The sequence below is a fragment of the Talpa europaea genome, assembly GCF_964194135.1.
Source record: "Talpa europaea genome assembly, chromosome: 8".
NCBI lineage: Eukaryota > Metazoa > Chordata > Mammalia > Eulipotyphla > Talpidae > Talpa > Talpa europaea.
The window spans coordinates 13,575,365-13,596,081 of record NC_140075.1 but is presented as its reverse complement, the minus strand read 5'-3'; positions in this window follow the sequence as shown (position 1 = coordinate 13,596,081).

Genomic DNA, 20,717 nt, shown 5'->3' with positions numbered 1-20,717 from the left:
TGCTTTATTTATTTGTTTGCTGGTTTGTTTGTTTGTTTTGTTTATACATGCACTGGGTACAGTCAGAAGCGCGAGAGGGTGAGAGAATTCACCAGAGCCAGAGCGGGGAGCAGAGCAGGCAGAAGGACCGAAGTACACTGCTGAGGGGAGCAGAGGGCGGCAGGAGAGGTCTGCACGCCATGTGGGACCCTCCTCTGGTGGCCGGGGAGCAGCCGGGGATCGAACCGGCACTGCAGAGGCCGCGCGCAGTTTCGCAACCCAGCGCTCAACCGCTGCGCCACCGGGGAGGCCCTGGAATGATTTAGTTTAATCGTCATGTTACTGGTTCCTTTCCCCCTGCCAAGGATCGGGGATGTGAGTGCACTGATGATGTGTTCATCCTAAGAGAGAGCTGTGTACCTTCTAGATAACTTGAAGGGTAGAATAAAACCAAAGTGATCAATTGTCAGCTATGATTTTTCATCCAAAGAGAAATGCTATCATGATCTTGCTGACTTTTACCCTCGTCATTTTCAATACCTTGAATTGTGAGCTGTAATACCCGTGTATCAGGGCAGGTAGGATACATGTAGAATTTCAGAATCACAAAATTAACTCCCCTTCACTGGATGAAGAAACACAACATCACATACCATCCTCTGCTTCTCTGAGTCATTTCTTTATTTCTCAGATCTCTCAGAGTCCTCTCCCTTCCCCACTCCCCCAGCCAGTCTCGGGCAAGTGGCACCCAAACAGGGGCCTGAGGGGAGGACAGGCTCCTGCCCCCACAGTGGGGGATACAAGGGCAAAAAAGCCTCAAAGGTTGATAGGCACAGGCCTGAGGCCCAGCTGGGTGGGGAGGACTGGGGGCTGCTGGGGAGCAGATGGGACAAACTGATAGTGAGAAGCCTGAGTCTGTGAAGCTTCATGGAAGTTTGCTGAGGGCCTTCCCTGGTGGCACGGCACTTGAGCACTGGGCTGCGAAGCTGCCCACACCCTCTGCAGCACCAGTTCGATCCCTGGCCACCAGGGAGGGTCCCACATGTTGCACAAACATCTCTTGCTATGCGTGCTGCTCCCCTCAGCAGTGTATTTTGTTGGTCTGCCTGTTCTACTCTCCGCTCTGGCTCTGGTGAATTCTCTCTGGCTTTTGTTCAGGTAATCTAAAAATCGTGATGCTCTTCTGCCCTCAGGGTACTTTGCTGAGCCTTGTCAGAGGAAGAGACCTATTCTTAAATCACTCTGAATTTCATGCATTGACGGACTGATGCTGACCGCATAGCTGCCAAAAGACATCGGCATTCAGGGGCAGCTGTGGTCAGAGAACCGGTTTGGTGCATCACGTAACTCTAGTGGGTTTTTCTTCCCTGTGTGGTTGCGATTTCCCCTGAGTGTGGGGAGGGGTCATCTGTACTTTTATGTAGAATTTGCTCTTTGAGCTGCTTCCAGGGCACCCCAGGACTTACTCCTAACATGAAAGCTTGAACACGATTAACCTAAAGTGATACACGAGGACATGTGACTCCTTTGTAATTTTTCTCACTAAACTTACCCTGTTTTCAAAGTCTTAGGCTTGTAGGGTGAAGACTGGAACCTGTTATTTCTGCCAACAACACTCCACATTTTTGGAGTTTGAGATTTTTTTTTCCTCTAAGCTTATGGAGAAAAAAATGCAGTTGTGAAAAATATTCCTCCTGGAATAACTAAGAAATCGGCCTGTGTCTGCATGTTGTGTCTGCAGGGCCCTTCCTCGTGCCTGTCTCGGCATCTAAAAGGCTGTCGACATTCTGAATGGAGAAATGTGATAAAACTAGCACAAGTGGTATGTTCCTTAATCCCCTTCCTCCCCATCAGCTCTGCACCTGGACACCCCTGAGCAACTGCCCCTCCTCAACCCCCCTGGCCTGGAGCCTGTGACCTAGGCCTTGGGGCCTGCGGACACGTTTTCTGCCACTGGGTTTTGGCATGTGGGACACGCTACCCACTCCTGAGCAACAGGCACCTGTTTTCTCTTGTCCTTGGGTGCCTCTGGCCTTCAACACCTTCATCACTCTGAGCGCAGTCCCTCCTCCCTGCCTGTGGTCCCCCGTGTCCACCCCCCTCCTCGGCCTATGCCTCCCCTTTCCAGCTGGGGTCCTCAGGCCATGCTATGGGCAGGTCTGGGCACCTCCCCAGCGCGTCTCTCGTGCCCAGGCTTCCGCCCGCAGGCCCCCCGTCCGGCAGGGCCAGGCCATCTTTCTCCGGCCCAGCTGCACCCAGGCTCCCTCTCCCGGGCCTGTGTCCACGGCACCATGTCCTGGGCGCCTGTCCAGCGAGGCCCGTGGGCGGCGGTGACGGGCCCTCCCCTGCAGACCGGCGATGCCCTGTGCATCTGCTGACCCATCTGAGTCCACGAGGTCAGGCTGCCAGTCAGTCTATTGGGCCGACCCCGAGGGGCCTTTCAAGTCAGCCGGGAAAACCGGCTGGGTGGCCGGGCAGGGTGGGCATCAGGGGTGAGGCGGTCCCTGGAGCTGCGCAGTGGACGCCTGGGATAAGATGGGAGCCAGGCGCGCAGAGCACAGCCTCGGTCACGGCAGCGAGGCCTCAAGTGGAGCCGACGGGGCTGGGGCCAGCGCCCACCTGACCTGCGGACGAGCGACCGGTCTCCCTCCCTCTTCCCTGCCTCCTCCCTCGCGCCGTGGCAGGGACTGTCCTGCCCGCGAAGGGCCGGGCCTCGCGCCTCAGCAACCGCCCGCGTCCTGCAGTCGGGGTCACCCAGCAGCAAGGCCTGAGGATTCTGTGCGTTGTGTCTTACCGAGGCCCGTGGGGATGGGGGGCGAAGACCCCAGCAGTGGGGAGCCGGGCAGGACACAGGCGGACACGGGGAAGGACGCGGGGACACGGGGTGGGCCGGGCGGCTCCGCCCCATGGAGCCCCCGCGCACTCGGAGGCCCCGCCTGAACAGTGCCCTCCCGGCCCCCCAGGCGGTGGGGGCCAGTCCTGTCCGGCTCCGGCCGCCCGCCGAGGCCACCTGGCAGCTGGACGGGGCGGGTCAAGCTCGGCCACGCCCAAGGAAGGCGTCCTGGGTCTCGGACCATGCTCGGCGGAGGGAGACGCGCACCCGCTGGGTCGGCGCGCCTCGGGGAGCGGCAGGAGGTGACCGGCCCACGGGCTCGCTCTGGACAGGGCCGAGCAGACAGTCCCTGCGCCCTGGCAGGAGCCTCGGTCCCGCGGAGCCCTGGCCTCCAGCCGCTCAGGCGGCACCGGCGCTGGAGAGACGAGCAGACCCCGGGGTGAGTGGGCGCTGTCCCGGCCCCCAGCGCGTGACACGCGACCCTCTCACGGCACCCCCACAGCGGCCACTTCAGCCATGGCGGCCCGTGTGGGGGGCTGGCAGGAGCCACGGCGGCCCAGGGGGCTGGGAGGAGCCACGGCGGCCAGCGCGGGGCTGGGTGGAGCCATCGCTTTCTGCTGGGCATCTTGGAAGAGTGCGGGTAGGGCAGGCTGGGCGTGGGGGCTCGGCTGGGCCTGGCAGGGAGTGGGGGGTGGCCTGGGCAGGCGGGGCGTGGGGGCGCGGCCAGGGCTGGCAGGGCTCCGGCTGCGTGTGCCTGGCTCCTCCTCCAGGACATAATTTCCCGACCTGTCACCTTCAGGTTCGCTCTCTGGCCCCCTCAGGCTGAGCTGGGGTGCACCGATGAGACCCACCTGGGGTCGATCTGGGGATCCCCGCTCTGTTCAGCCGGACACCTAGAAGCCCTTGGAGTCTGGGGGCAAACAGCAGGGACGCCCCGTCCTCGCCCCTCCCGCCATCCCGGCGCGCCCGGGCCCTCCTGGCGGCCTGGCCGGTCCTCGCTGGTGACCTGGGGTGGCTGCTGCACGGGCGGGACCCGCAGCTGGGCACGTTCCCGGGGCGACGCCGCGGTGCCCACCCTGTGCTCCCCCCGTGGGTCGCCCCGGCTCCCGTGGGCCGGGCCCCCAGGCCTACTCCGGCGTCCCGCGCGGTCAGGCGCCCCAGTGCGCCCGCAGCCCGTGGTACAGGGGCACAGAGGGCGGGGCGGGTCTCCCAGTCTGGGAGGGGTTGGCACCTGGGTGGTGTCCAGCGGCAGGTGGGACGCCTCTGGGGCCTGGTTTAGGGGGACAGCGCTGGAGCTGCTTGGGCCACAGCAGCAACAACATGCCTGCCCAGCAGAATGCGGTGTTTCGGTGCCCACAGCAGCTGGACCCTTGATACACGATTAGGGGGTGGACTGTGCTGAGAAACAGAAGTGGAGCCACGGACTAGGACCACGGGAGGGGCCATGCGCAGGCAGTCCCTCCCCCCCGCCCCCCTCACTATATAAAGGCAACTGGAAATGGAATGTTAAGGCGGTTTCTTCAGGGTGTTCATTCCCCGAGTTCCAGGTTGCAGCTGCCTCATTGAAGCACAGTTTAAAGACTCCGCTCCTGGCTCTGCTTTACTAGCATTCTCTGGTAACAGGTCCCTGAACCCCAGGCTGCCGGGTGCGGTCCTCCTCGTGGACTTGTCCTCTGCGGCTCTTATGATAGTGAGGCGTGTGCCATGTACACTCAGTTTGCCAAGGGTTTCATCGTACATGGATGCTGCATGTGTCAGAGGTTTCCTCAGCATCAGCTGAAAGGATGGCACGGTTTTCACTTTCCTTTTCATCGACTGGGTGAGTTTCATTGATGGATTTCCAGATCCTGCGCCATTGTCAGGTACTGGTTTAAATCCCACTTGGTCATGTTGTGTCATCTTTTCATTGCATTGTTGGATTTGGTTCATTAAGCTTTTATTGAGGATTTCTGCATCTGCCTTTATTAGGTGCACTGTCGCTACTTTTCTTTCTTTGTGTTCATGTTTGCTTTTGGAATTAGTGTCATGTGGACCTCATATAATCTATCTGGAATTATTCCTTCTTTCTCAATTTTTGGAAGAATTTTAGCAGTACAGGAATTCATCTTTGAACATTTGGTAGAACTCACCGGAGAAGTCATTTGGTCCTGGACTTTTGTTTTCTAGGACAATTTGGTGACTTTTTCAATTTCCTTGCTTGTGATTGATTTGTTTGGGTTTTCTATTTCTTCCCTATATCGTCTGGATAATTCTCTAATATCTAAAAATCTATCTCATTTAGATTGTTGAATTTATACATTTTTTCAAAGAACCAGTTAATGTTCATATTGATCTTTTAAACTGTCTTTTTCCTTCTATTTCATTTATTTCTGCTCTGAATTTTATCATTTCCTTCCTTCTACTGACTTTTAAAATTTGTTGCTCTTCTTTTTCAAGTTCCTTGAGATTAGACACAAGTTCTTAGCTTGGGCTCTTTCTTGTTTCTTGATGTGGGCCTGTATTTCTATAGAATTCCCTCTTGGTACTGCTTTTGAGTTGTCCCACATATTCTGGAAGGTTGTGTCTTCACTATTATTTATCTTAAATTAAGTTTTGCTTTCTTTCTTGATTTTCTCATGAATCCAGTGACTTCTCAGTAGTGTGTTTTCAGCTCCTTGTATTAGAGACTTTGTTTTCTTTTTGTAATTGATTTCTAATTCAATACATTTATGGTCAGAGAAGATACTTGGTATGACTGAATCTCCATAAATTAATTGACATTTGTCGTGTCACTCAGTATGTGGTCAGTCATGAAGTATGATCCTTGTACAGGGCCTCCCTTGTGGTGCAAGTGGTTGAGTGCCACATGGTGAAGCTGTCTGCAGCCTCTGCAGCACAGTTTCGATCCTGGCTGGCCGGCAAGTATCCCACATGGCTAAGCAGACCCCTCCTGTCGTTCCTGCTGCTCCCCTCAGCAGTGTAGTTCATCGTTCTGCCTGTTCTGTTCCCCGCTTTTGCTCTGGTGAATTCTTGCACCCTCCCGCACTTCTGACTGTACCAAATGCTTGTAAAAAAAAAAAATAAAAAGAATGATCCTCGTACACTTGAGACAAATGTGTATTTGGCTTTTGTGTATGTGTGTGGTGGGTGCAGTTCCCTATATATGTCTATTAATCCCATGTGGTCTAATCCTTTGTTTAGGACAATTGTGTCCTTATATATTTTCTGTCTGATTCTTTTGTCCATTGGTGAGTGTGGGGTGTTAGAGTCTGCAAGGTCATATGTATTTTCTCTGATGTCTGTTTTCAGATTAGAAATTAGTTGTCTAATGCATTTTGGTGCACTTCTGTTGATTATATATTGATGAATGTTATATCTTCCCGTTGTATTGTTTCTTTAGTCATTATTGTCCATTTCTGCCTCTTGCCACCTTTTAAAGTTGGAAGCCTATTTGATTTCATATCTCTCTCCTAGCTTTACTTAGGGTGCCATTTGCTTGTAGATTATTATCTTTCCCTTGTCTTTCAGTCTATGTTAATCATTGGGATTTAGGTGGGTTAGCAGCAGAAGCTTGGATTCTGTTTCCAGTTCCAACTTCATACTGTATAGCTTTTATTTTGCCAGTTCAGCATATTGACATTTGATATAGCCATCATATTTAATTTTTTGTTTTGTTTTGTTTTAATTCTATTTAATTGCTTTTTCAGGTTTTGTTCATCTCTTTCATTTATTTTTTTTTATTTTTTTAAGATTTATTTATTCATGCATATAAGAACTGGGGTACAGGCCAGATGCGCGGGAGGGTGGGAGGATTCACCAGAGACAGAGTGGGGAACAGAACAGGCAGATCTACTAAAATACACTGCTGAGGGGAACTCAACACTGCTGATCGAGACAGGAGAGGTCTGCCGCACCATGGGGGATCTACCTGGCTGGCCGGAATTGAAGCCATAATGCAGAGGCTGTGGACTGCTTCAGAGCCCTGCCCTCAACCGTCTGCGCCACCAGGGCGGCCCCATCTCTTTCATTTAAATACAAAAAATTCCTTTTAATACTTCTTGGAGAAGGGGAGGTAACGACTGCAAACTCCTTGAGATTGTGTTTGTCTGAGAAGGTCTTTATTTCTCTCTCTATCTTTGCAGGAGGGAGTTTTCTTCTTGGCAAATTTTATCCAGGTGTATATTGAATATGTCACTCCATTCTCTTGTTGCCTACAGTGTTTTCCTGGAGAGTCTGGTGTTAGTTTACTCAGGTTTCCTTTATATCTGTTTCTTCTCCCTTGTCAGCTTAACTATTTTTTCTTTACCTTGAACTCTGGTAAGTTATACTACTCTGTCTGGCTATAGGTTTCCTTTCCTCTAGTAGCTTGATTTTCTTTTATCTTCCTGTATTTGCATGTTCAATTCACTCTTCAAGTTGGGGAAGTGTTCTGTTATTTCCTTAGTTTTTCAGTTCTCTGCTATCTCTCTTCTCCTGTTATGCCTATCATTTTGATGTTTCTTTTATTTGAATTCTCATTTTTTTCTCTTTTATTTCTCTTTTTCTACTTTGTTCTTTCCCTATTTGCATCTTTGAACTCACTGATTCATTCTTCCATTTGGTTTGTCATTTTTCCTTGGTTTCTCCAGAATTTTTTATCTCCCCCATTGCTCTCTCTACTTTTTGCATTTCTATTATTTTCTTTTTAGAGTTTTAATTTTGATCTTCTGTTCATTGTGTTTCTCATGACATTAATTTGCTTTTCTGGGTTTTCTTAAATATCTAAACTGTTTTTCTGAGTTTCCTTTTTATTGTTCCAATTCTTTAATTTTCTTATTGCAGTTTTAAATTCTGCGTCTGATAGGAAGAAAAGCTCTTTCATCTCCTGTGACTTGGCTCTGGGGATTTGTTTTCTTTCTGTGGTGCCGTTTTCCCCTGAAGACTTGCATGGCCATTTGTATTTTCCTTTCTTCCCATTATATGCTTTCAATTTGCTCTGCTGTAGTGGAACATTTGCTGTGTGAAGGTCTTCCTCCCCCACTGCTCTGGCATTTACTGTTTGGTGGGCATGGCAGCTGAGTCCTTGTGGGGTTTAGTTTGATGCTGGGAATTCGCTTTGAGTCTCATTGTGGCCGGGATCTGGGCGTGATATTATATGGGGCTGGGAGGCATGGGGCCTCCGCTAGGGTCAGTTGTATTCCCCAGTCCAAAGATGGAATAAAGAAACTAAAGAGGTACAATATTCAGCAATAAAATATACAGTATTCAACAACAACAAAATTACAACAATAAAATTACAGACAAAAAGAAATTATGACCCAAAGCCATGGAAAAAAGAAATGAAGAGAAATTTTCTGTGAGGAAGTGCAGACATTGATCTTACTAGACACATACCTTAAATTAGCTATTTTAAATATTTCAAAGTCCAAAAAATCATATCTACAGAGTAAAGGGAACGTGTGAAAGTTATATCTTTCCAGAGAATATAAAGAAAGAAACATGAATTATACAATGGGAATTTTGGAGTTGAATACAATAACATTCTTGTATAAAAATACAAAAGGGAGGGTCCTCCCTGGAGGCACAAGGGGTTAAGATGCAACCTATGAAGCTATCCACAGCCTCTGCTGCAGGTTCGATCCCCATCCAGGTAGCTACCCACATGGTGCAGCAGACCTCTCCTGTCTCGCCTGCTGCTCCCCTCTGCAGTGTATTTCAGTCAATCTGCCTGTTCTGCTCCCTACTCTGTCTCTGGTGAATCCTCTCATCCTCCTGCACAACTGGCCTGTACCCCGGATCTTGTATAAATAAATAAATAAATCTTCAAAAAAATTACTGAAGGGAGTCTTTTAGGTACAAATGAAAGAACACCATCCAGTACCTTATGTCCACATGAACTGAGAGTGGGAAAATGATGGTGACTACATATGAGATGAGAAAGCTTATACTGTATAAAAATGAACAATGATGTAAACTATATATTGTTATTGTTATGTAAAATATAAATTAATTACAAAAAGAAATAAAGACCTCCATAAAGGGATAAGTTTAGCAAACTTAAAGGCATTATTAATGCTTATTTTTGCATTTTTTAATCAGATGATACTGACTTATGTGAACAGGTGCAAAATTGTATAAAGTTGCTTTTTGTGAGACTATATAAATGGGTACAGGGGAAGTATATTAGAATTAGGTTTTTGTGTACTATTGAAATTAAGTTGGTAGCAACTTCAATTACTACCAATTATATATTTATAATGACTAATTATAAATTAAGATTAATTGCAATCCCCAAATCAATCAATAAAAATATCCAAAATATGTAATAAAAAACAAAGGAATTAAAATGGTATACTGGATGGCTAATATAACATAGAAGCATGCAATAATGGACAAATGAAGGAAGAAAAAAATACATGACATATAGGAAATATTTAAATGCCAGTTCTACTTTCTCAGTAATATTATTGAATAAAAATGGGTTAAATGCACCAATGAAAAGAGACAAACGTTTAAAATGGGTAAAACATGGTGAACTACATACTGTCTGCAAGGCCCACACTTTAGTTGCAAAGACACAAATAGGTTTCAAGTAAAAGTCAACAGTCACATCATCTAAACAATAAATGAAAGACCCTGAGTGGATAAGTTAATTCTATCAAAATATATTAAAGACCAAAAATCTTAGTAAGACAACAAAGAACATTTTAGAAAAAAAAAGGATCAATGTATCAAAAATACAAAATGATTAAAATCATAACATATCATATACCTAACAACAGTGCCTCAAAAAACATGAAACAAAAACTGACAGAATTTGACAGAAGTTAATAATTCAACAACCATTGACAACTTCAATATTATAGTAATTCATTTCTATAAATACTGAATAGATAAAATAGAAAAATTGTGAGCAAGGAAATAAAAGACTTTACAGCAATGTATGCCAACTAGACACAAAAGATAGCCTAAGACCACCCCACCAGACAAGAATAGAATATGCATTCTTTTCAAGATCACATACAGCATTCTCTAGACTAGATCAAATGATAGGCAATAAAACAAAGGTCCATAAAAGTAAAAGAACCACATTGGAATAAAAGTAGAAAACAATAAATGGAGAAGATTTGTTATTTGTAATTTAGTTTGCATAATTTATGTAATTTGTAAATTTGATCTACCATTTATGTAAATAAATGTAAATACCTAACTGTAAAATTTCAGGAATTCACCTTTATACCTAGACATATGCACATTTGTACACGAACAGCCACAACCACATCAGTTCATGCCATCTACCCTTCTCCCCTCCCCTGCCCCTTCCCCTCTGGTAACTACCATAGTTTTCACAGTCTAAGATTATTTTTGTGTCTTTTGCCCATTTATTTTCTTGGTTTCTTTGCATTCCACAAATGAGTGAAACTATTCAGTAATTGTCTTTTTTGACTTATTCTCCTTAGCATAGTCACCTCAAGTTCCATTCACATGTCTCAGAAGTCAATGATTCATCTTTTATAATAGCTGATTAGTTTTCAATTGCCCATATAAACCATAGTTTCTTTATCTAGGTATCTGTCAATGGATATTTAAGTTTAGTCCATGATTTGGTTATTGTGAGTAATGCCGCCATGAACATAGAAGTGCATAAATATTTTCATATTAGTGTTTATATATTCTCTGGAAAAATTCATAAAAGTGGTATTTCTGGATCTTATGGTATTTATTTTTATTTTTAAGGAATCTTAAGACATGCATTTTTCATAGAGGATGTAATATTTCACATGCCCAGGAGGATTGAGGGAGTGTTCCTCTTTCTCCACAACCTTGCTGACTCTTTGTTCCAGTCTTTTGAATAGAATTCATTCTCACAGGTGTGAAGTGATACCACACTGTCGTTCAGATTCCATTTCCCTAAATGAGTAATGAGCATTTTTTTCATATGGCATGGACCGCATGTGTTCTTTGGAGAAACCATTTTTTGCTCTTTTATCCATTTTTAACTGTTTTTTAAAGTTGTTCAGTTGGATGAAATCTTTATATATTTTGGGAATTAAGTCTTTTTTAGATATGTGCTGTACAAATATTTTCTAACAGTCACTAGTTATTCTGTGGATATTTCCTTACCTGTGCAAAGGTTTTTCAGTTTGTATCATTAAAGATGTATTTATTTATGCATACAAGAACTGGGGTACAGGCCAGAGGTGTGGGAAGTGACAGGATTAACCAGAGACAGAGCGGGGAACAGAACAGGCAGACTGAAGAAACACACTGCTGAGGGGAGCAGCAGGTGAGGCAGGAGAGGTCTGCTGTGCCATGTGCGTAGCTCCCTGGGTGGCAGGAATCAAACTTCTGCTGCAGAGGCTATGCACAGCTTCATAGTGCTGTGCTTAGCCACTTGCGCCAGAATTAATCCACTTTTTTATTTTTGTTTTTGTTTCTTTCCCATTAGAGTGAGTCTCTGAATGCATCTGTGAGGTTGTGATCTGTGAGCACATTGCCTCTTTTCTTTTATGTATTTTATGGCTTAAGGTCATGCTCATCACTTAGGAAATTGCCAGGGTTTTGGAAAATCTGTGCTACAAATGGGCTGCGGAACAAATTTATGCTAACTTATGCCATGAATGTTATCTAGCAAGGAAAAGGAATGAAGTACTGATACATACATTGTACAGCATGCATGAACATTTAAAATGGAATAAGTGAAAGCAGCCAGTCACAAATAATACCTATTGTGTGATTGCATTTACATGAATTGTCTGTAGTAGACAAATAACTCCACACATACAGAAAACAGATGGGCGATTTTTTCCTGTACTAGAGAGGGAGGGACACAGGGAGGATTTGCGAATGGGTTAAGTTTATTACCTTAGAAGTTCATGAATATGTCCTAACATTAAGTTGTGGTGACAGTTCTACAACTAAGAGATCCTAAAACCCACTGATATTTACACTTTAAAAAGGGGAATTTGTGGTCTATGAATATAGTTGATATTTAAATTAAATGAAGAGGGCCTCCCTGCTGGCACATGCAGTTGAGTGCTGCATTGTGAATCTGTTTGCAGCCACTGCAGTGCAGGTTCCATCCTGACTGGCCGGCAAGGGTCCCACATGGCTCAGCAGACCTCTCCTGTCTCCCCACTGCTCCCCTCAGCAGTATATTTTGTCAGTTTGCCTATTCTGTTGCCCGCTCTGTCTCTGGTGAATCATCTCAGCCTCCTGTGCATCTGGCCTGTACTCTAGCTCTTGTATAAATGAAAAAAAAAAACAAACCTTAAAAAACGGAAAATAAAATAAATGAAGAGATTGCTTACTTGGTCATTTAAATTCAATTTTAAAAACCCTGTAAGGGGGCCTCCCTGGTGGAAGAAGGGGTTAGATGCAACCTATGAAGCTGTCTGCAGCCACTGCAGCTCAGGTTCAATCCCTGCCAGGGAGATACCCACATGGCGCGGCAGACCTCTCTTGTCTCAGACTAAGCTGTGCCCCGCAGTGGTGTATTTCAGTGAATCCACCTGTTCTGTTTCTCACTCTGTCTCTGGTGGATCCTCTCACTGCCCACAACCCCTGAATCGCTGGCCTGTACCCCAGCTCTTGTACGCATAAATAAATACATATTAAAAAAAAAAAAAACCCTGTAAGACCACAAACGATACTGACTTGTGGTCAGATCCTGTCCTGGTAGACAATTTATATCCTCTGGGTGACATTTATGCTTGCTGTCTGCATCTCAGGGGCGGATTTCTCTTTACCCTCCCTGGACACTAATATGTGCAGGCAAGGCCATGTCTTCCAGGTTTTGTCTCCTGTACTGAGCACCTGCTGTGCTGGGCTTGCCGAAGGAATCATACATGTTTGTTAAGTGCATTATGTCCCATTCACTCATCTCATGTATGCAAATCAGTATCAATCTATTATATGTATCATGCAAGAGAGAAAAACAGACCCCAGAGTACAAGGCAGAGATGGTTTGAAACCCAAAGTGCTTTGGTGAACCTCATATAAAAGCATCAGGAGTGAGTCATAGGTGAATTTACAGGGACCCTTGATACCTGTGCACTACCCCACTCAAGTCTGCACTACTTGTATTAGACCTTTACAGAAATAACGGACACTTTTTAAATTGTTCTAAATATACATACAAAGGCTATTTATCTGCCCTATGCACTGAAGCAAACTTACTTGTCTTCCTTGGCATCAAATGTGGCATATCCGTCCTCTCTTAAAACAATTTTAACGTCAGTAGGAAAACCTTTTACTCTCTGGCTCTGGGATTTATTTTCCTAACAATTAAGCTGCCATTTCATACTGTCCACAGGCTTCCACTTCTTTCATTTTTGGAGCATATCAAGTTGGGATAAATTATAAATTTGACTCACTCAAGATACCACCTGAAATCATTATTCTATTTATCAGTGTCCAGAATGTAAACCAACAGGGCAGATTTGTTCTTCAATAAAAGCATTGTTATGCAATGGAAGGCTGTGATTTCTTAGTATAATAAAACTGCAAGCAGGGTGACCATGTGGTGTCAGTCACAGAACATAATGCAGACACAAAAAGGTGAGAGTCTCAACGGGCAGGGCTAGACATAGAGAGCACAGATGTTTTGGTTGAGGGACATTCATTATCTACTGAGTTTGGTGTCCTGAGTCCACCTGGGGCAGGCTCTCGTTGGAAGTATGAAGTTGTCTATCAAAGTCTTGCTCTGGATGTTTCACCTGCAGCCCAGCTTCCCCTTCCTCACCCCCATTCTAATTCAGGCCCCATTTCTGTGTCCCACTTTGCCCAAGGCAGTCCTGGGAAATGATTCAATTCCTTCAGGAAACCCATTGTGTTGTAGAAGAGATGAGGTCTATTACCTTGAATCTGTAGGTGACAGTGGGTGCCAGCACTTGATGTTAATGGAATTTTGAGGGCACATCTGGAAAAGGAAGTGTGCTAATTAGCCCTGACTTAATGGATGCTGGACTGGGTAGGGATATATAATCACCATCTCTGGTGCTGTCCTCATTTAAAGCTGAATGCATTTTAAGCACTTAGGGCCCCTCACACATCCCAAAAAGCCACGCCAGGTCCTGTAGATTTGAGACAACATTGCTCTTCAGGCCATAGTTCTGCCCCTCAAAGACTGCAAGCACACTACCACCCAAGGCTTGCCCCTGCTGGTCCTCCTGCTTGTCCTTCCTTGCTTTCAGAGAGGCTTTCCCTGAAGTATTGATTTAAGACAATACGGTCTTTCATCTTCCTTGCTTATTTCTTCTCCATAGTGTTAACTGTCAAGCTGTCCACCACACTGCCAGCTTAGTGATGTTGATGATGTCTCATCTTTTTACTTTTTTATTATAGAAGCAATATTGGTTTACATTTTTGTTAGTGTTTTGGGAATATAGAATTTCCCCCCTCAGGTGCAAAAACCTATACTTGTCTGCTTAGCAGAAATGATTGGACTTCCTCCCCAAAATGGAGTTTTTTAAAGGAAAAGAGGAATCGAATGAAAGAATTCTCAGTGGCCATATGGAAGAGATAATTTGGTATATATACATATACACTGCTGCACCCCCCCTGCAGTGACCCTCAGGGCTAATGGCTGTTGCCATGGTCCCTGAGGTCCGGCGTGGGCAAGGAACCATGCGCGCAGGGGGAGAACAGCAAACTCCCTAAGATGCAGAGAAGCTGAATGCCTGCCAAGAGATAATGACCACCAGAAGCCGCCACAAAGATGATTAAAAGAAATGCTGACCACCTGGAACCTCATCTCGCTTTCTCAAGGCCCACTAACTTTATTCTGCTACAACTGTCTTTCTAAAATCTTTCATTTTTCTGGTCATTAGTTGCTAATTAAAAAACATACATAATTTAATAATTAGGCTAATGCAAATGAAACATTACTAAACACTGTGTTATAATAGAATTGTTGGTTTAATAATCTTTCTATTATGTGCTTGACTTTAGTACCTTTGATATTAACTGCATTATAATATAAATTCACCCATGACAATTAATTATGAGTAAAAATGAGTAGGTAGTAGTAGTAGTTAGTACAACAAGAATATAATTATATAGAACAAAATAAAGAGTTAATAGCCTGTCTACTTAGGAATGCAGCTAGGTCCAGATGTACTTCGGACATAGATCACTGCCCTGTCAATGATAAGCTAAATCTATGAGCAAGCTGATTGTGTTGATGTTCACTGTTCCTGTGCTTTTAGAAAACATATATATACTGGTCACAAACTCAAATTAAATTACACTCAGATTTACACACTCTCTTGAAGTTTGTCTGTCATTTCTTTAGCTGAATCCCTGACCACCCTGCGCAGTCTCTCAACCCAGAGATGGCCTCATCGTTCACTGCTGTGCTGGTCTGCGGCATACACACAATGGAATACTACTCTGCAATCAAAAAAAAGATAAATTCACACCACTGATGACAACATGAATGGAACTGGAAGCTATTATGCCAAGCAAAATAAGCCAGAAGGGCAAAGATAAATACTAGATGATGTTACATTTCTGTGGAATATCAAGAAACCAAACAAACTTTGTCAAACACAAACTTTAGAGTAAATCCTTGATGATCTGTCTTCTTACCTAGGACACCAGCACCTTGAGGTCAGGGGACAGCAGAGTCCTTGTACATCTAGTAGGCTGGGCTAACAGTTTAACCAATCAACTCAATGCCTTCCAGAGATGGTCATATTGGACAGGTTATGTTGGACCTGTAGGAATGTTCTGATAGTTCTATGACTCCAACCCCCAATTTAAAAACCAATAGCAAGTCCAGATTTGATTTTACAATGTCGAGTCAGAGTTACCTGTGTGGGGGAAGATATAAGGACCAAAGGTTATCGGAATCTCTTATTTTGACAAGTGCCCTCATAGACATGCTCGTCCCTCATGTCATTAGCTTATGATCCTTCGTCTAGCAAATTATAAACACGATAGGACTGTGGACTTTCTGGACATTTTCTTTGCTTCTCACCAGAGGAACACTTCAAAGCAAACAAAGTTATTGTCTTGATGACTTTATTGTCCCAGGCAGCCTTGCCAGGGTGGAAAGGACATTTCCAGCAGAGCAAACTGTAGAATTCTTTCCTTCTTTTTGAGTTTACAGCACCTTTTCCAAAATCTCTTTCTGTACGCATGTGTCATACAATGTAATACAGTTACATTCTATTGTCATCGTCTATGTCACATTCTGGGATACCCGAATTTGCAAAACGATTCATTAAAATTTAGGTAGACAAAGGGTCGTTCTTAGTGCTGTGAGTTCTATGGGTTTTGACAAATGCATGTTGTTAAATGCAGCTATCTTCATAGTTTTTTCCCAGTAAGTTACTTGTCTTTTTAACATCATTATGCAGAGCATAAACTTTTATTTTTTTTATTATTTTTTTTTAATTTTCTAGAGGCATGTCTTATTTATTTATTTATTATTTGTTTGTTTGGTTTATACATGCACTGGGTACAGTCAGAAGCGCGGGAGGGTGAGAGAATCACCAGAGCCAGAGCAGGGAGCAGAGCAGGCAGAAGGACCGAAGCACACTGCTGAGGGGAGCAGCGGGCGGCAGGAGAGGTCTGCGCACCATGTGGGACCCGCCTCCGGTGGCCGGGGAGCAGCCGGGGATCGAACCGGCGCCGCAGAGGCCGCGGGCAGCTTCCCAACCCAGCGCTCAACCGCTGCGCCACCGGGGAGGCCCCAGAGCATAAACTTTTAATAAAGTGAAAAGGTCTGTTTATTATTTCATAGGTCATACTTCTAGTGTTTTATCTAAAAAGTTATTAGCAAATCCAAAGTCACATCTATTTATATTATTATGTCTTATTCGAGAAGTTTTATAGTATTGCATTTTACTTTCATGTTTATGATTGAATTTGCGATTGTTCATTTTTAAATAAGGTTTAGGTCTGTATCTAGGTCCATTTTATTAGTGTTGTTGGCTTTCTGTGCATAGGTCCCCTGCAAATTTTGTTAGATTTATGCTTAGGTATTTATTTTTCCTTTCTCTTTTTTTTTTCAGTTTTTATTTATTTATTTTTAACAATTTATTTATTTATTTGTTTGTTTGTTTATTTATACAAGCACTGGGTATAGTCAGAAGCATGGGAGGGTGAGAGAATTCACCAGAGACAGAGAAGGGAACAGAACAGGCAGACTGACAAAGTATAATGCTGAGGGGAGCAGCAGTCAGCAGGAGAAGTCTGTATGCTATGTGGTAACCTTGTTGTTGGCCGGGGATTGAACCAGTGCTGCAGAGGCTGCGGGCAGTTTCACAGCCCAGCACTCAACCACTGCGCCACGAGGGGAGGCACTGCTTAGGTATTTCATTTGGGGTAGTATTTTTATAAAAGATAATGTTTCTTTAATTTTAAATCCCAGTTGGGGAAACTAATAAAATCTTGTATATTGACCACATACCCTTCCTATAGTTGCTAATTATTTTTGAGATTTTTTAAGCTTTCTAGTGGTTTTCTACCTGGAATACATAATTGAATTGGTGTAGTGGCAGAGGACAAAATGGCCTTTTTCTCCATCTAAAGAGGATATCTATTTGGTGGCTCATCTTTAAGTATAATGTTAGTTACATGTTTTCTTTTATACATTTTATTAGTTTAAGGAAAAGCCCTTTAAATCCTAGGTTTTTTATTTTTTTTTTTAATTTCGAATGTGTGTTGAAATATATAGAATGTTTTCATGTCTGTTGGTATGGTCATATGTTCTTTTCTTATCCACTCTTAATGTAAAGTGTTATATTACTTGATATGTAAGTGTTGAACTGGTCTTGTATTACAGCAATGAAACACACTTAGCCATGATGTATATAATTTTTCAATAATTTCAATACAAGTCACTGGATGTGATTTTTTAACATCTCTAGTTTTTCAGTTTTATTGTCTTTTTATTGTATTTAGTTGTTTTGGTTTCCAAAGTAATTATGGTCTCAAAAATGAATTGGGTTACACATGAGAGGCCATATGGAGGCAGAGTGAAGACACTGGGCTCACTGCCACCATATACTCACAACACTGTGCAGGACAACATTGATGCCCCTGAAAGAGAAATGGGTGAGCAGGGCACACACCAGGAGCAGGGACCAATGGCAAGAAACTGGGAACACTTTAACTGACCTGCATCTACAGTTATACTGGAACAGAATTAAACCCCCTACAGATGTGGACTCGGGGACACAAGCCACATTGGGGCCTTTGGAGACTCAGCACTTCCCTCAGTGCTGGGCTCAACCCACTGGGCCATCCAGGAGGCCACATTTTTTAAGACATCGCACCAATTCTCTACGGCTGGGAGTGTTTTTCTGATGGTAGAATGTTCATAAATACTTCATACCTATAGAAGTACAAAAAAGCCACACTCATGTAGACTCACATGCACACACTTGCACACAGTGCAAGACATGCACATACACCTAAATAAAATAGTGCATATACCTTATTCCATACTCACAGCTTGCTCTGCTTCACAATCCTGTCTCACTGTCTTATAACCATGTGACCCCTCTGACTTTTCTAAAATTTTCTAAATGCTTTCCAAAATTTTCTAAATTTTCTAAACTTTTCACTGCTTATTACAAGAATGTTAAAGGAAATTTAGGTTTCTGGTGTCCTATGTGTTGGAAATGTGGGCACAGTCATAAAGGGGAAGCAAAAGTGGTCGGTTTCATACACCATTTTAATGTGTCCTGGGGTAGACATTTTAACTAAATAATCCATTTCAGACTGTCTCCTCCAGGCGGAGAAAGAGCATCCAGATGCCTCCACGCCCCAGGGACCTGCAGGTAGAGCGGGTCACCCGGAGGCACCCCTGCAGTGGGAACCAGTGTGTCCACGGCAGCCGCCTCCTCGCGCCCTCTGGGACCTGCATGGGAAGAGCAGAGCCAGTGAAGCCCAAGCACGGAGGAGGCTCTTACCTTAGTGACACCCCCTTGGGAGTGCTGCATGGACTCAGATGCGACAAAGTGCAGATGAAAACCAGGAGGCCCTACCGAGGCGCCACTCGCTGGCAGGTGAGCAGTTCTCCAACTTGGATGCTCCATTGTGAAAAGGGGCTCAGTTGAGGGGGACTTCCTACCGTGGATGTCAGTCACTGACAGTGCCAGTAAGCCCAAAGAGCTCCTGCATCGTCTGCGCCATCCGGGTGTCCAGGGGCCACCAGCAGGGCCCTCACGGGATAGAGCCTAAGATGGGGAAGCAAGGCCCTGGGGTCCCAGCCTCTGGCCCTGGGGCCTCTGGAGGCTCAGCCCGCCCAGCTCCACTCCCATCCCGGGCCCTGCACCTGCTCAGCTGCCCCAAGCCCTCCTCTGCCCACTTCCCCCGATGTGCTCTCCTCCAGGTGCTTTACAACGCACTCCCGGCCTTTCACCTGCTCTGCTCCTGGGACTGCTATTCTTGCGGTCATCTGCGCTCCACGCCTATGGTCTCATGCTGCTCCTGGCCCCTCTGGCTGGGCCCAGCCCCTGACCCCTCTCCAGGGCCTCGGCCTCAGCTGGTGTGCTCATTTCACTATGGCCACTGAGTGGCTGCCCTGGAGCGGGGAAGTGAATTCTAGGGAGGTGCTAGTCATCATCTAATCATCAGCAGGGTGAACTCTGCTCTTGTGTTTTCTTCCAAAGGTTGGACAGAAAAGGCAACATTTTAAAATCCTGTTAAGGATTCGACGAGCTCTGGCCTTATAGCCTCCAAGGGTGGAATGAGAATGGTTTTCATGGCCCAGTGTCTCTGCAGGGGCCACCAGTGGGCTGAACAGGAGGTGCCTTCTTGGGGTTATTTGGGTGGTGCTGGAGAGCTGGGGGGCTGGGCTGCATGTCTTCCTAATGCTTTCCTGACCCCCTCCAGCTTGGGGCCTGGCAAAGTGGTGCTGGGCCGCAGAGCTTCCTCCTGCAGGGGGCCTGACAGCTATGTGGTGTTGGGCCCCCAGGCCTCCCGCAGCACGGGCCCTGACCTGGAGGCCATGCTGGGCTTCCAGGTGTCGGGCAGCAGGGGCCCTGAGCTGGAGATGGACCTCTGCACGCCGGCGTCCTCCTGCGGTATGCCTGGCCCGGAGGTGGTAGTGGGCTCGTGGGCGTCCTGCTTCGGGGACAATCCCACACGCAAGTTCTCACTTCCCGAGACCTTAGGCTGCTGGTGGTCCTCCGGTATCGGGGTGCAGTGGGCCCCATCGGGACTAGGAGCTTGGGGAAGATGGTAGGGTATGGCCCCTCCTTGCCCACCCACTGCCTGGAGAGCAGCATGAGGTAGATCCCCATCACAGGGTCATACCTGCCCTCTAAAAGCATGCTGTCGATGACCTCTTTCTGGAACTCCAGGCAGTCCATGGCTTCCATTACGACCTTGTGCGGGCCCAGGGATTGCTCGCGGCAGAGCGAGAGTCCATTCATTAGCCCCACCCAGGGGTGCTGGATGACACTGTCCAGGTTGCTGTGGCTCTGGGGGTCAAGCGTCCTCATCTTCCTCAGCAGGTCCCGGCACTGCTGGGAGAGGTAGTGCGGCTCGTGGTAGACGTTGCTCAGCACCCTGGCCCGCAGCTCCCCGAGGCTAGTGCCCTTGAAGGGCAGCTTCCCAGTGACCATGTCATAGAGGACCACCCCCAGGCTCCAGACATCTGCCGCGGGGCCACTGTACTCCTGGCGACGTAGTATCTCGGGGGCCACAAACTGCGGGCTGCCACAGGGGGTCTTGAGCAGCGCCGCCACTGAGAACTGGGCGCTGAGCCCAAAGACTGCCAGTTTTATGTTTTGATGCCGGTCCAGGAGCAGGTTCTCTGGCTTCAGGTCCCGGTGAGCCACACCTCGAGTGTGGCAGTGGCTGAGCGCTGCGAGGATCTGCTGGAAGAGGTGGCGCACCTCCATCTCCCCCTGGTCAGCTCCCCCTGAGATTTCTGGCTTGGAAATATCTGCATCTGGGGTTCTCGTTGGCACAGCGGGTTGAGCGC